The following is a 15,919-nucleotide window of genomic DNA, read 5'->3' on the forward strand; positions in this document are numbered from 1 at the left end:
TAGTTGGGAGAGCTTGTGCTTCCGCCCATTTAGATACATAATCAATGGCTACGAGTATATATAGATTATTATGAGATTTTAGAAATGGACCCATAAAGTCAATACCCCAAATGTCAAATACTTCACATACTTGGATGACATTTTGTGGCATTTCATCACGTTGACTTATTTTTCCGGTCCTTTGACAAGCATCACAGGATTTGCAAAGAAGGTGTGCGTCTTTGTAAATTGTAGGCCAATAGAATCCAGCATCATAAACTTTTCTTGCTGTTAGTTGAGGCCCATAATGCCCTCCTGTTGGTCCTGTGTGACAATGGTTTAATATTTTACTAGCTTCATCTCCAAATACACATCGGCGTATTATTCCATCGGGACAACTTTTAAACAGATGTGGATCTTCCCAAAAATAGTGTTTTATATCACTGAAGAATTTCTTTCGTTTTTGGTACGATAATCCTTTTTCAAGGAATCCACAAACTAAGTAGTTTGCATAGTCTGCAAACCATGGAATTTCTTTATAATCTATCTTCAATAGATATTCATCAGGAAAGTTGTCTTGTATGGCCGATTCATTTAGAACTTCTAACTCATGATTTTCAAGACGAGAAAGATGATCAGCGGCGAGATTTTCTGCTCCTCTTTTATCTCGGATTTCAATATCAAACTCTTGTAAGAGTAAGATCCAACGGATTAATCTTGGTTTAGCATCTTGTTTTGAAAATAGGTATCTAAGAGCAGAATGGTCGGTATAGACCACCGTTTTTGCTAGAACGAGATATGATCGAAATTTGTCAAAAGCAAAGACAATAGCAAGGAGTTCTTTTTCAGTAGTTGTATAGTTCGTTTGTGTTCCTTGTAACGTCTTACTAGCATAATATATAGGTTGAAATCGTTTTTCAATCCTTTGTCCTAAAACGGCTCCCATTGCAAAATCACTTGCATCGCACATTAGTTCAAATGGTAGATTCCAATTTGGTGTTATCATGATCGGCGCATTAGTTAGTTTCTCTTTAAGAATATTAAAAGATTTGATACACTCATCTGAAAAGATGAATGGAGCATCCTTTTCTAGGAGTTTATTCATAGGAGTGGCAATTTTAGAAAAATCTTTTATGAAACGTCGGTAAAAACCGGCATGCCCAAGAAAACTCCTAACTCCTCTAACATTGGTGGGATGTGAAAGTTTAGCAATTACATCTACATTAGCTCTATCCACTTCAATTCCTTCTTTTGAAATTTTATGACCAAGAACGATGCCTTCTTTAACCATGAAATGGCATTTCTCCCAATTAAGTACTAGATTTGATTGTTCGCATCTAATAAGCATTCGTTCTAGATTAACTAGACATGATTCAAATGTATCACCGAAGATTGAAAAGTCATCCATGAAAACTTTCATGCATTCTTCTATCATGTCATGAAAAATCGCCATCATACACCTTTGAAAGGTTGCAGGGGCGTTACAAAGTCCAAATGGCATGCGTTTGTAAGCAAAAGTACCATAAGGGCACGTGAATGTGGTTTTCTCTTGATCTTCGGGTGCTATTGGAATTTGAAAATATCCGGAAAATCCATCTAGAAAACAATAGTAACTATTTCTGGCTAATCTTTCCAACATTTGATCAATGAAAGGTAAGGGAAAGTGATCTTTTCTGGTGGCGTCATTTAATTTTCTATAATCAATACACACACGCCATCCTGTTACAGTTCTAGTAGGAATAAGCTCATTTTTTTCATTTGTAATGACAGTTATGCCACCCTTCTTAGGCACGCATTGAACTGGGCTTACCCATGGACTATCAGAAATTAGATAAATTAGACCTGCATCTAGCAGTTTAATAATCTCTTTCTTAACTACATCTTGCATATTAGGATTTAGTCTTCGTTGGCGTTGCACATACGTTTTATGACCTTCTTCCATAAGGATTTTATGTGTGCAATACGAAGGACTTATTCCTTTAATATCATGAATCTTCCATGCAATGGCTGGTTTATGAGCTTTCAACACAGAAATGAGTTGTGATTTCTCATTTTTAGTAAGAGAAGACGATATTATTACAGGTAATTCAGATTCATCATGTAAATAAGCGTATTCCAAATGGTTTGGAAGTGGCTTTAACTCTAATTTCGGTGGTTCTTCTATCGATGATTTATATCGATATTTGTCTTCTTCTTTTAGCATTTGAATTTCTTCTGTTGTTGGTTCATATCCATTAGCTATTAGTGTAGCTAACATTTCAGCTTCATCAATTGGTTCATTACCTTCTCCTAAAGAACATTCTCCTGTTCCTTGTAATTCTGGAAATTCTTCTAATAATTCTGCATGTGCATCTATAGTTTGAATATAATAACATGTATCATCTGCAGATTGTGGTTGTTGCATTGCTCTATCAACTGAAAAGGTAACACTCTCATCCTCTATACTTAGGGTCAGTTTCTTACCGAACACGTCTATCATTGCTTTAGCCGTGTTTAAAAATGGTCTTCCTAATATGAGAGGAACTTGAGAATCTTCTTCCATGTCCAGAACAACAAAATCTACTGGAAACACTAAAGTACCAACTTTAACTAGCATGTTCTCCATTATCCCTCTAGGATATTTTATTGATCTATCGGCTAGTTGTATGCTTATTCTGGTTGGTTTTAATTCTCCAAGGTCTAGTTTAGCGTATAGTGAATATGGCATTAGATTTATACTAGCACCTAAGTCTGCCAATGCTTCTATTGAACTAAGACTACCCAGAAAACATGGAATTGTGAAACTTCCTGGATCAGATAGTTTTTCTGATATCTTATTCAACAGCACTGCTGAACAATTAGCATTCATAGTAACAGCCGAGAGTTCTTCCATTTTCTTTCTATTCGAGATTAGATCTTTCAAGAATTTAGCATATCTAGGCATTCCTGAAATCACATCAATGAAAGGAAGATTTACATTTATCTGTTTAAACATATCCAAGAATTTGGATTACTCGGCTTCAAGTTTCTCTTTCTTCATTTTACTCGGGTAAGGAAGTGGTGGTTGGTATGGTTTAACATAAGGTTTAGCCTTAACTGTGTTATCTTCATTAACCTTTTCAACTACCGGTTCTTTTTCCTTATCTTGATCAGGTTGTGGTTCTTATGGAGTAGGAATAGCTTCATCAGAAGTTACAGGTATTTCAGGTGGTTTAAGTGTTGTACCACTTCTTGTGGTAATGGCTTTAGCTGTTTCATTCCGGGGGTTAGCATTTGTATCACTAGGTAGACTTCCCGGTTTTCTTTCACCTATTAACCTTGCTAGGTTACTTACTTCTTGTTCCAGATTTTGAATAGAAGCTTGTTGATTTCTAAATGCTTGAGCATTTTGTTCATTGGTTTGTTTCTGAGATGTGAAAAACTGCGTTTGAGTTTCAACTAGCTTCGTCATCATGTCTTCTAAATTCGGCTTTTTATCATCGGTTTGTTGTGGTGGTTTGTTTTGAAAATTAGGTCTTTGCTGATTGTAAGTATTATTGGATACTTGTTGATTGCTAGGACCTTGTTGGTTGTTGTATGGAATATTTCGGTTATAATTCTGGTTTTGATTGTAAATCGGTCTTGGCGGTTGATAATTATTCTGATAATTATTTCCAGGCCTTTGGTTTATGTATGAAATATTCTCTCTTTGTTCCATTGTTAATTCAATACTGAGACAATCTTTTGTCAAATGTGGTCCTCCACACTGCTCACAACTAATTCGTATTGAGTGAATATCTTTAGTCATCTTTTCCATTCGTCTCTCCACAGCATCTATCTTTGCGGAAATGGAATCTAACTCATGGCTAGAATCGGCTCTAGCTGCTTTAGATGATCTAACGATATCTTTTTCTTGGTGCCACTCATGTGAGTGGGAAGCAGTGTTATCAATAATTTTGTAAGCATCAGTTTCGGTTTTCTTCATAATAGAACCACCAGCTGCTATATCTATGTCTTTCCTTGTAGTGATGTCGCATCCTTGGTAGAATATTTGTACTATTTGACAGGTGTCTAAACCATGTTGCGGACATCCTCTTAATAACTTTCCAAATCTTGTCCACGCCTCATATAGAGTTTCATTTGGTTTCTGTGTGAACGTAACAATTTCTGCTTGAAGTCTTACGGCTTTAGATGCAGGAAAGAATTGTTTAAGAAATTTTTCAACTAAAACATCCCATGTATCAATCGCCCCTTCAGGTAACGATTCCAACCAATCTTTGGCTTCTCCCTTTAAAGTCCAGGGAAATAACATGAGATATATCTGTTCATCCTCCACTTCTCGGATTTTAAATAGTGTGCAGATCCTATTAAAGGTACGTAGATGTTCATTTGGATCTTCCTTCGGTGCACCACTAAATTGGCATTGATTAGTCACCATGTGTAGAATTTGTCCTTTGATTTCATAATCTGGAGCATTAATGTCTGGATGAGTAATTGCGTGACCTTGGCCAGTGCGTTTAGCTCTCATTCGGTCTTCCATACTTAAAGGTTCCAGATTCTCCATAATTGAATTTATTGAATCGGAATCACTAGAGGATTCTGATTTAATGGTTCGTTCCTCAACAATCTCTGTTTGAATAATTGGTGGTTCCAGAGGAAAATTTAGTGGTTCAGGATCTACGAATCGTTCCTGAATATTCTCCGAATTCTCAATTGTGAGGTCGGGTTCAAAAAATGGATTATCGGAAATTTGAACTGGAGTACTTGGTCTACTGGATGACGATTCTAAAGAAAAATCAACGGCAGTAATATTTGCTAAATGTCTTGATCTAGTTACAGGTGGTGAACGTACAAAAGGTGGTGAACGTCTTGCTCGGTGCATTCACTGAATATCCTATTAGTTTTTAAAAGGAAAGAAAAATTATAATAAGTTATCCAATCAATAGACTTTTCTGATTTTTCCCACGTTTCGAATAGCCAAAAGATGCAGCAGAGGGGCAGGATTCGTTTGGTCTCAATATAATTGAGGACTGTTTGGCTCCAATAACCCGGTCCACGTACAAATCCAACTATTACTACGAACCAGAAAATTTTGATGTCTATTAATTTAACCACTTAAAATAAATTTTCGTAATTTTAAGAAATTTAGATAAGAAGTAGAATAAAAATCTATGTCCTAAAACTAGAATAGCGAGAAATAAGAAAGAAAAAGAGTTCGTCGAAAAAGGTCGAAAAAGAAAAATGGTTGACAAATAAAAGGTGACGGAAAAATAAAAGAAACTTATAAAACTTAAAAACACTTGACTAACCCAACCTTATCACTACAATTAACTTAAAATTATAATCGCAAATTGAGATTACTAATTGGAATGATAATTGATACATAGGTAAAAAGGTGTCTAAAAATATTAAAGCTTACAGGAAAAACTATATCCCAAATGGAAATAACTTAAAAAGAAACTAAAACTTAAAAAGGCGTTGCAAAATTCTAAAGTACCTAAATCTTAGTCTAAAGAAAAAGCACTTAAGGGATTTTACGGCAAGGCCTAAAAATCTAGAAATAAAAATAACTATGGCAAAAACTAAGTTTAAAACTAAATATGAGCGAAAAATACAAATATTACGCTAAAACGATTAAAATGGGACAAAATATAAAAATATACAAAAAGTTGTAAAAATTACAATTTTTATAAAAATATTATTTTTATATTATTTATTTTATAAAACTATTAATTTTACAATTTAATTAAACTAATTAAACTAAATAATACAAATAATAAATAAAACGAAATTAATATATTAATTAACTAATAAACCCTAATTAGGGTTTTAATAATAATAATAATTAAAATATACTCCGTAATTAATGCAGTTGCAGTCTGGCGTGTCAGATGGGCTCATGCGATCGCATGAGTCCTAAACAATACGGCCATGCGATCGCATGGGCTAGGGTTTCGGGCCACAGAGTGGGCTGCTACAGTACCGGCCGAATTAATAAATTTTTTTTTTTCTGTTTTTGCTGTAAAATATAAAATATATTTATAAATTAAATAAAACTTATATTTTTACAAACTAAAAAAATAGAAATAAAGAAACTTTATAAAACTTAAATATTTACCAAACTCTTAAAAAAATATTTATATTTTTGTTTTTCTTTTAATATTTTTGAATATTTAAAACGTGTTTTTACAAAAGCGTACTAAAAATAAAAATCTTTTTTTTTATATATATTAGCGTTGCGCTTCCGGCTTTTAAGCTAGATTGATTCCCCGGCAGCGGCGCCAAAAATAACTTGATGTTTCGCGAGGTGTATATAAAATACTATTAAATTTTACAAGAAAATACTATTAAATACGATACAATTTTACACAAGATATTTATTTATTTATAGAATGGATATACTTAAACCTTGCTACAACACTTATAGGCAGTGTACCTAATCGTACAGTAGTGTAGTTTTTAGTAAGTCCGGTTCGTTCCACAGGAAAAATCTTTAAACAAAGCTTAACGCTATATAGTTTACTTTTATAAAAATACAAATATATATACAAGTAATATTATTATTATAAAGGGGGGTTTTTACCGTTTAATGACCGGTTTGTCGATTTTAAAACTTTAGTCACAGTTAAAACCAAATGTAAAATATTAAAAATAAATACAAGACTTAAATTAAAGCGTAAAGTAAATAACGATAATGAAATTGCGAATAATAAAAGTGCGATAAAATAAACTTGCGATAATTAAAAAGTACGATAATTAAAAGTGCAATTAAATACAATAACAATAAATAAAAATGCGATAATTAGAAGTGCAATTAAATATAAAATAAAGGAAATTAAATATGAAATAAAAGAATTATGCTTATTTAAACTTCCGTAATCATGATGTTTGACGTGTTGATTTTAGTTTTATGCCCATGGGTTAATTGTCCTTTGTCCTGGATTATTTAATATGTCCGTCTGGTTTTTGTCCATAACAGTCCATCAGTCATAAATATAAAGTGCGAGTGTCCTCGTCAAATTATTCTTATACCCGAAGTTAAATATTCCAACTAATTGGGGACTTAAACTGTAACAAGATTTTAATACTTTGTTTAATAATTACACCAGGATGTCGACTGAGTGTAACCCAAGGTTTTAATATTTTGTTATCAATTATACCAAGTGTCCTTGTACATAATTTCACCCCTGTTTTAATTATTCTAGTGGCTATTGATCTATTCCCGTGCCCGGTTAAATGAACGATTATTCGTACATATAAATACCCTGCCCATCGTGTCCGATCGAGTGTAAATGTTTATTTATAGGGATGCCCAATTGTAAATCTTTATATTGACATTAACAAACTATCATTTAGTTAAACAAATATAAAGCCCATTAATAGCCCATAGTCTAATTTCCACAAGTGTCGTTCTTTTATCCAAACCCCAATTATGGTACAAAGCCCAATTACCCAATTTTAGTAATTAGTCCAACATCATGATTACTTCAGATTAAATAAGCATAATAATAACTTAGCTACGAGACATTAAATTAAAAAGGTTGAACATAACTTACAATGATTTAAAATAGCGTAGCGTTACACGGACAAAATTTCGACTTACACTCTTACAACATTCGCTAACATACCCTTATTATTAGAATTATAATTAAAATTAAAATTAAAATTATAATATATATATATATATATATATATATATATATATATATATATATATATATATATATATATATATATATATATATATATATATATATATATATATATTTCGTTTGTAAGATAGAGAGATAGGATGGATTTTACGTTCACCAAACTGCGAATTTATAGGCCTGTGAACTGAAAAAAGAGCTCATGCGATCGCATGAGCTTTGCTCTTCAAGGCCATGCGATCGCATGGCCAGCTGGGGAGGCTCACATTTGGTTGTTTTCTTCTGCCGACGGTTTTATAAATAAATATAATATATTAAATAATTATAAGAATTATTTAAATATTATATTATATTTATGTGCATAGTTGACTTGTAATTTTTAGTCCGTTGCGTCGAGCGTTGAGAGTTGACTCTGGTCCCGGTTCCAGATTTTCGAACGTCCTTGCGTACAATTTAATATCTTGTACTTTTTGTTTTGAATCTTGTACTCTTGTAATTTTGAGACGTTTCTTATCAATAATTGGAACCTCGTTGATTGTATTTTGTACTTTTGAGCTTTTTGGTCATTTGCGTCTTCAATTCGTCGAATCTGTCTTTTGTCTTCACCTTTTATTATTTAAACGAATATTACTTGTAAATAGAACAATTGCAACTAAAAGCTTGTCTTTCTTGAGGAATAATGCTATGAATTATATGTTCATTTTTAGCATTATTAATTACATAATCACCATGAAGGACGAAGATAGTTTTTGTAGAATGATTCGTAAAACGATTCGTAGAACGATGATTATGCTTGAGGTATAGATTGCGAGGTTGAGACATGTGATGATGTTGTTGTTGTTGGTACTCCTTGATATCCATGGTGTGTATGACGTTGATGTTCGAGGTATAGATTAAGATGTTGAGGTGTGGGATGCGGATGTTGATGTTGGTGGTGGTGATGGTACTGGTTATGCTGCTGGTGCTGCTGCTAGTGTTTGTAACCTTCGCACCATATTCTCTAAAGCCACTACCCGAGCGCGAAGCTCGTTGACTTCTTCTATTACACCGGGGTGATTTTCGGTTCGGACAAGCGGATAAATATAATCTAGAATTTGGTATAGTATATAATCGTGGCAAGATACTCTGGAAATGATAGAAAAGATGGTGTTTCGAACAGGTTCACCGGTAAGTGCTTCAGGTTCTTCGCCAATAGGGCAATGTGGCAGATGGAAAGGATCACCTTCTTCTTGTCTCCAATGATTAAGGAGGCTACGAACCCATCCCCAATTCATCCAGAATAGATGATGACTGATTGGTTGATCCATTCCGGTCACTTGAACTAATGACGAGCTTGAGTGGGATTCTATTTCGGAATCCGAGTGACTTGAACTAATGACGAATTCCATTTCGTACGATTGAATAAAGAATTTTTAGATATGAAATGATTTTCTGGCTAACGGATGGTATTCTTAATTACATAGAATATCCATGTATATAGAACAAAAGGTTTCGTAGATTACGGAGGAATTTACGCGATACGCCAGGTAAGGTTTACAGTAACAGATATGCTAAGATATGAATCTTGTCTATACACTATTCATGCAATCAATGCAGCAAGACTTGTCTAGACTAAGAATGATAAGCAGATAATTTTCGACACAAAATTATAAGCAAAACTTTTTGACATGCAGACCAGGTCGAAGTCCAGACTCACTAATGCATCCTAACGACTACTAGTTAGACACACTAATGCAAGACCTGGTTCGCTACGACCACCGTTCTGATACCAACTGTGAAGACCCGTCCTAATCCATCCGGACGGAGTCCATATCGATTATAAACGATTCACAACAGTTGATTACATCGCGAGGTACTTGACCTCTATATGATACATTTAACAAACATTGCATTCGTTTTTGAAAAGACAATCTTTCATTACATCAAAAGTTGACGGCAGGCATACTATTTCATAATATATCTAACTATAATTGACTTAATAATAATCTTGGTGAACGCGATGACTCGAATGCAACGCCTTTTGAAATATGTCATGAATGACTCCAAGTAATATCTCTAAAATGAGCAAATGCACAGCGGAAGATTTCTTTCATACCTGAGAATAAACATGCTTTCAAGTGTCAACCAAAAGGTTGGTGAGTTCATTAGTTTAACATAAATAATCATTTCATAATTTTAATAGACCACAAGATTTCATATTTCCATTTCTCATAAACATACGTCCCATGCATAGAGACAAAAATATCATTCATATGGATTGAACACCTGGTAACCGACATTCACAATATGCATATAAGAATATCCCCATCATTCCGGGATCCTCCTTCGGACATGATATAAATTTCGAAGTACTAAAGCATCCGGTACTTTGGATGGGGCTTGTTGGGCCCGATAGATCTATCTTTAGAGTTCGCGTCAATTAGGGTGTCTGTTCCCTAATTCTTAGATTACCAGACTTAATAAAAAGGGGCATATTCGGTTTAATAATCTAGCCATAGAATGTAGTTTTAAGTACTTATGTCTATTTCGTAAAACAGATATAAAAGCAGCGCATGTATTCTCAGTCCCAAAATATATATTGCGAAAGCATTTAAAAAGGGGATTAATGAAACTCACCTAATGTATTTTGTAGTAAAAATACATATGACTATATTGAACAACTGAACAATGCAGGGTTTGCCTCGGATTCACGAACCTATATCATTTGTATATATACATTAATATATATAATCGTAATCGAACAAATTTTATATATTATTATTAGTGATATATATGTTATTTATGAGTTATGTGTTCCTTTAATAACTTAAATATATATTCATTTTATATATCTTACTTATAAAAAAATATAAAAATAGAGTTAGGTTATATGTATTTGATATGTTAATATAGTTAAATATATTTTTGTGTAAAGATCATTTATTTGTTAAATTAATAATTGTAATAATACTAGATTAAGGATAATAATAATAATAATGGTAGTAATAATAGTAATAATAAGAATGTTAATTTTTAAAATTATAATTTTAATAAAGATGATACTTTAATAAAATTGATAATCTTTCTAAAATGATTCTTTTAATAATAAAATAGTTGTAATAATAATGATTCTAGTAGTAAAAATGATAATAATAATAATAATAATGATGATATTTTTTTAATAAAAATGTCATTTTTAATAAAAATGATAATTCATTCAATCATAGCTTAATTATTTTCATAACTATACCGATATATTGTCTTAATCTTAGTTATTTCAGAATACTTGAATCTTATACTTCATATCATTATAATTATAATTATAATTATATCCATTAATATAATCATCATGTTTTATACAATAATAATATTAATAATATAATATTAATAACAAGTAGATAATAATAACGATAATAATAATAATAATAATAATAATAATAATAATAATAATAATAATAATAATAATAATAATAATAATAATAATAATAATAATAATAATAATAATAATAATAATAATAATAGAATTAAATGTTTATACCTTTACAAGCCTTTTAAAAAATAAACGCCTCGAACGGGGCTTGAACACGCGATCTCTCGCTTACCCATCAACACTCCTAAACATCCATCTGTCTTTGTTTCTCTATTATTATTATTATTTTATATATATTTAATACGTATTTTCTATTTTCCATTTCTTACACCAAAATACTACCAAATTTGATTAATGGATCATAATCTCATCTATTAAGTCTCGGCCCAATAACCAAAACCCAGTTCACGGCCCAAAGTAATTTCCTAAGCCCAACTAAATACAAAACTCTCGGCCCATCACATAAAAATAAATAAATGTTTTGTAGCCGCCTTGGTTCGATCCCAGGACCTCTCGTTAACACGACCACCCTTAAACCAACTATTTCGCTTTTCTGAAATATATCATAACCATATATGTATAGCCCGTGTTATTCTGTGTTATTTCCCCACCCTTCACTAATCCTCATCTTCTTCCCTCGTCATCATCATTAATCTCTTGCGTGATATATTTTTAATAGAAGATAAGCTCATAGTAGCTACAGTGGTGGCGATTTTTATGGCTTCACAGAGTATGAGTTGGTTGCTAAAGAAGTATTAGTTGGATTTCTATATAAAATAAATATGAGTTCAAAGTTGTACGCTAGTGGAGATGAGAATGAGTGGGTACCGAAAGTTTTTTTTTTTTTTTTATTGCTCCACTTTCCATCATCATGGTTATAATATTCCTCATCACCTTTATTATTTTCGATGTACTAGCATTAACATGATCATCATTCTAATCGTAACATCATTATTGACCATCGCAGCTCATCATCATTATAATAATCATCGTCAACAATTTTCATCATGGTGGCGTTGTTGAAAGTCGAGGGTGGGGGAGAGTAACGGTGGTAGAGGTGGTCATGATTGAGTGGTACCCGAATGAGGGTGAGTCTTGGATTATAACAAGGAAGTACAGCGAGAAGAATTTTGTTTTCATGGGGTTTAATGATGGTGGTTATGGGGTTGTAATGGTGGTTCATGGTGAGTGTGGGTTTCGGTTTTAAATGACGGTGGTGTTGGCCAAGGGTGGTGACGGTTTGCAGATGGTGGAGTGGTTATTAAGTGGTAGTTTAACAAGGGTGGTGGTGGATCACATGAAGAAGAGAATGGCCACGGTATTTATAGTGGTTTCCATAAGAGAGAAAGAAATGAGAGGGAGAGAGAAATGGTGGTGGTGGCTTTGGTTGTCCGATGGTTGGGGTTTGTTCATTGAACCGAATAGAAAATATTAAATGATGATTATGAATGTGGGTTGACAATGATGGCGATTTGGATGGTGATGGGTTGTCAAAGATGGTGATCATGGTTTGGTGTTTGTTGTTCACACGACCATGGTGGCCGGTTATGGTGATTTAGATCGAAGGTTGTGGTAGAGGTTATGATGGTAGTGGTGATTTGTGTGGTTATTGGGTTGATGATTTATGGGTATTGTGGCTTCGTATAACATCACAACAATAAGAGTGCTCAGGTTTGAATTGCTTTAGATAAAAGGAGCAATGAAGCTACAATTCATTATGGGGAAGATAGATAAGTGATAGGGTGTTGAGTAATGCCTTGTATATGTATATTATATATATGCAGAGGATTTTAATAGATAGATAAAGCAAAACATTAATCTCATAATTTAATATATGCACGGATCAAAACAAATGAATGAGGAAAAGAATCAATCAAAAAGTAAACTTAATTCAATAATTCGAGCAGTTAAGCAGCCATCTTCTTATCTTTTTCTACCGACAGTTTTTACGGGTTAATATATTGTACTCCGTTGTTTAAATCAGTGGCGGATAAAAGTATTCAAAAAAATTCCATATTTTTAAATTAACTATATTTATTTATTTTTGTCATTATGGTATAAAATTTGATCGTTAATTATTAAATAAAAATTACATCAATTGTCCCTCTCAATTCTGGGTAAAATATAAAAAGTTATAAAATTTAACAAATAGTTCCTAAATACATTTTTAATAAGCCTAAAATTTATAAATCTCATTTTCGGATCACCGTTTATTTTTAAAATCATATAAATTTAAATTTAACTTGCTTAATATCAATCGAAACATCAAACGAGTATTACTATCATTTAATATTTATTTTTAATATACTTTATTTATATATAGAGATATATTTTAAATAATAATTGTTATAATATCCTATTTTTATTTTATTAACTTTTAATAATAACAACATATAATACTTCAAATTATATTTTGAATTATTATTTATATATACATACACACATATCTATTTACAATTAATTGTTCGTGAATCGTCGGAACTGGTCGAAGGTCAATTGAATATATGAAACAGTTCAAAGTTTTTGAGACTCAGCCTAACAAACTTTGCTTATCATGTCGAAATCATATAATGATTAAGTTAAAATTTGGTCGGAAATTCCCGAGTCGTCACAAATCCAAAGCCTAAACTCAATAGTTTTTCGCAAGGAATCTGAATATAACATAATAATTAACATTTGAAAAACTTAATTTTTCTGATCATGCAAAAACAAATTCGTTTTTAAACCCTAGCGCATCAAACAATCAATATAACGATTACAATTAACACGTACGCTTATAGACTTAAGCAATTAACAACATAACTATGAAACTCTAATAAAATTCAGATTTTTAGGATTAGGGTTTAGCTAAATATACCTTAGATCGTAAAATTAACGATACACACACGTAGAGGAGATCGAGAATTGCAACGTTTGTTCTTGAGGTTTGATCAAAATTTAATTTTTGAGTGTGTGTATGTGTGTGGTGGTCGACGGCAGCAGAGAGGGGAGGAGGGATCGACTGGTGCAGTTGATTTGTGAGGGTTTTCTTAAATTAGGTTTAACACCAAGTATTTATACTAACCCTAGTTTAATCAATTAGCACATAAGCCCCTCAAGTTGTCAAAATTTAACATAAAAGGGAGTGGGGAGGGGTTTCGGCCGAATGGGCCATATGGGGTATCCCCGGGCTCGTGTTGTCCAATTCATTGTACTCGTGGTCCGTTTCAAGTGTCGTTTAGTCGTACCGAAGGCCCGGAACGCTAAACCGATCGTTAAAACGCAACCAAACGTTAGTTTATTAAAAACCCAATAAATTAATTATTTTTAAAAAGTTAATAATTAATAAAATTAATTATTAAAATAAAACCAAGCGTTTCGTTGCTAAAAAAGCAGTTATCAAAATCGTATCGTTTTAATCGTATTTCATCATTCAAAATATTTATTTGAATTAATATCAACCCATATTAATAATTATAACCCTCCAAAGATCAAGTACGCATTTATTACACGTAAACGCACAAAAGTTAAATAATCGCTGATAATGCTAAAAACGAACATATATTTCATAGCATTATCCCTCAAGAAAGACAAGATTTTAGTTGCAAATGTTCTATTTACAAGTGATATTCGTTTAAATAATAAAAGGTGAAGACAAAAGACAGATTCGACGAATTGAAGACGCAAACGACCAAAAAGCTCAAAAGTACAAAGTACAATCAAAGAGGTTCCAATTAGTGATAAGAAACATCTCAAAATTACAAGAGTACAAGAAGCAAAACGCAAAGTACAAGATATTAAATTATACGCAAGGACGTTCGAAAATCCGGAACCGGGACCAGAGTCAACTCTCAACGCTCGACGCAACGGACTAAAAATTACAAGTCAACTATGCACATGAATATAATATATTATATAATTAATTCTTAAAATTAATATATATATTATATTATATTATAAAAACCGTCGGCAGAAGAAAACAACAACATGTGAGCCTCCCCAGCTGGCCATGCGATCGCATGACCTGGAGGAGCAAAACTCATGCGATCGCATGAGCCCCTTTTCCAGCCCACATTGCCTATAAAACTCGCTTTTTTGGTGAACATCAAACACATCTTTTTCTCCTCATTCATCATACGATATATATATATATATATATATATATATATATATATATATATATATATATATATATATATATATATATATATATATATATATATATATATATTATATTTTAATTTTAATTTTAATTTCTAATAATAAGGGTATGTTAGCGAATGTTGTAAGGGTGTAAGTCGAAATTCTGTCCGTGTAACGCTACGCTATTTTTAATCATTGTAAGTTATGTTCAACCTTTTTAATTTAATGTCTCGTAGCTAAGTTATTATTATGCTTATTTAATACCGAAGTAATCATGATGTTGGGCTAAAAATATTAAAATTGGGTAATTGGGCTTTGTACCATAATTGGGGTTTGGACAAAAGAACGACACTTGTGGAAATTAGACTATGGGCTATTAATGGGATTTATATTTGTTTAACTAAGTGATAGTTTGTTAATTTTAATATAAAGATTTACAATTGGACGTCCCTATAAATAACCATATACACTCGATCGGACACGATGGGCGGGATATTTGTATGTACGAATAATCGTTCATTTAACCAGACACAGGAATGGATTAATAGTCTATGGAATTATTAAAACAGGGGTGAAATTATGTACAAGGACACTTGGCATAATTGATAACAAAGTATTAAAACCTTGGGTTACACGCAGTAGATATCCTGGTGTAATTATTAAACAAAGTATTAAGACCTTGTTACAGTTTAAGTCCCCAATTAGTTGGAATATTTAAGTTCGGGTATAAGGATAAATTGACGAGGACACTCGCACTTTATATTTATGACTGATGGACTGTTATGGACAAAAACCAGACGGACATATTGAATAATCCAGGACAAAGAACAATTAACCCATGGGAATAAACTAAAATCAACAC

Source organism: Rutidosis leptorrhynchoides, chromosome 5 (genome assembly GCF_046630445.1).
Source record: "Rutidosis leptorrhynchoides isolate AG116_Rl617_1_P2 chromosome 5, CSIRO_AGI_Rlap_v1, whole genome shotgun sequence".
In the NCBI taxonomy this organism is placed as follows: domain Eukaryota; kingdom Viridiplantae; phylum Streptophyta; class Magnoliopsida; order Asterales; family Asteraceae; genus Rutidosis; species Rutidosis leptorrhynchoides.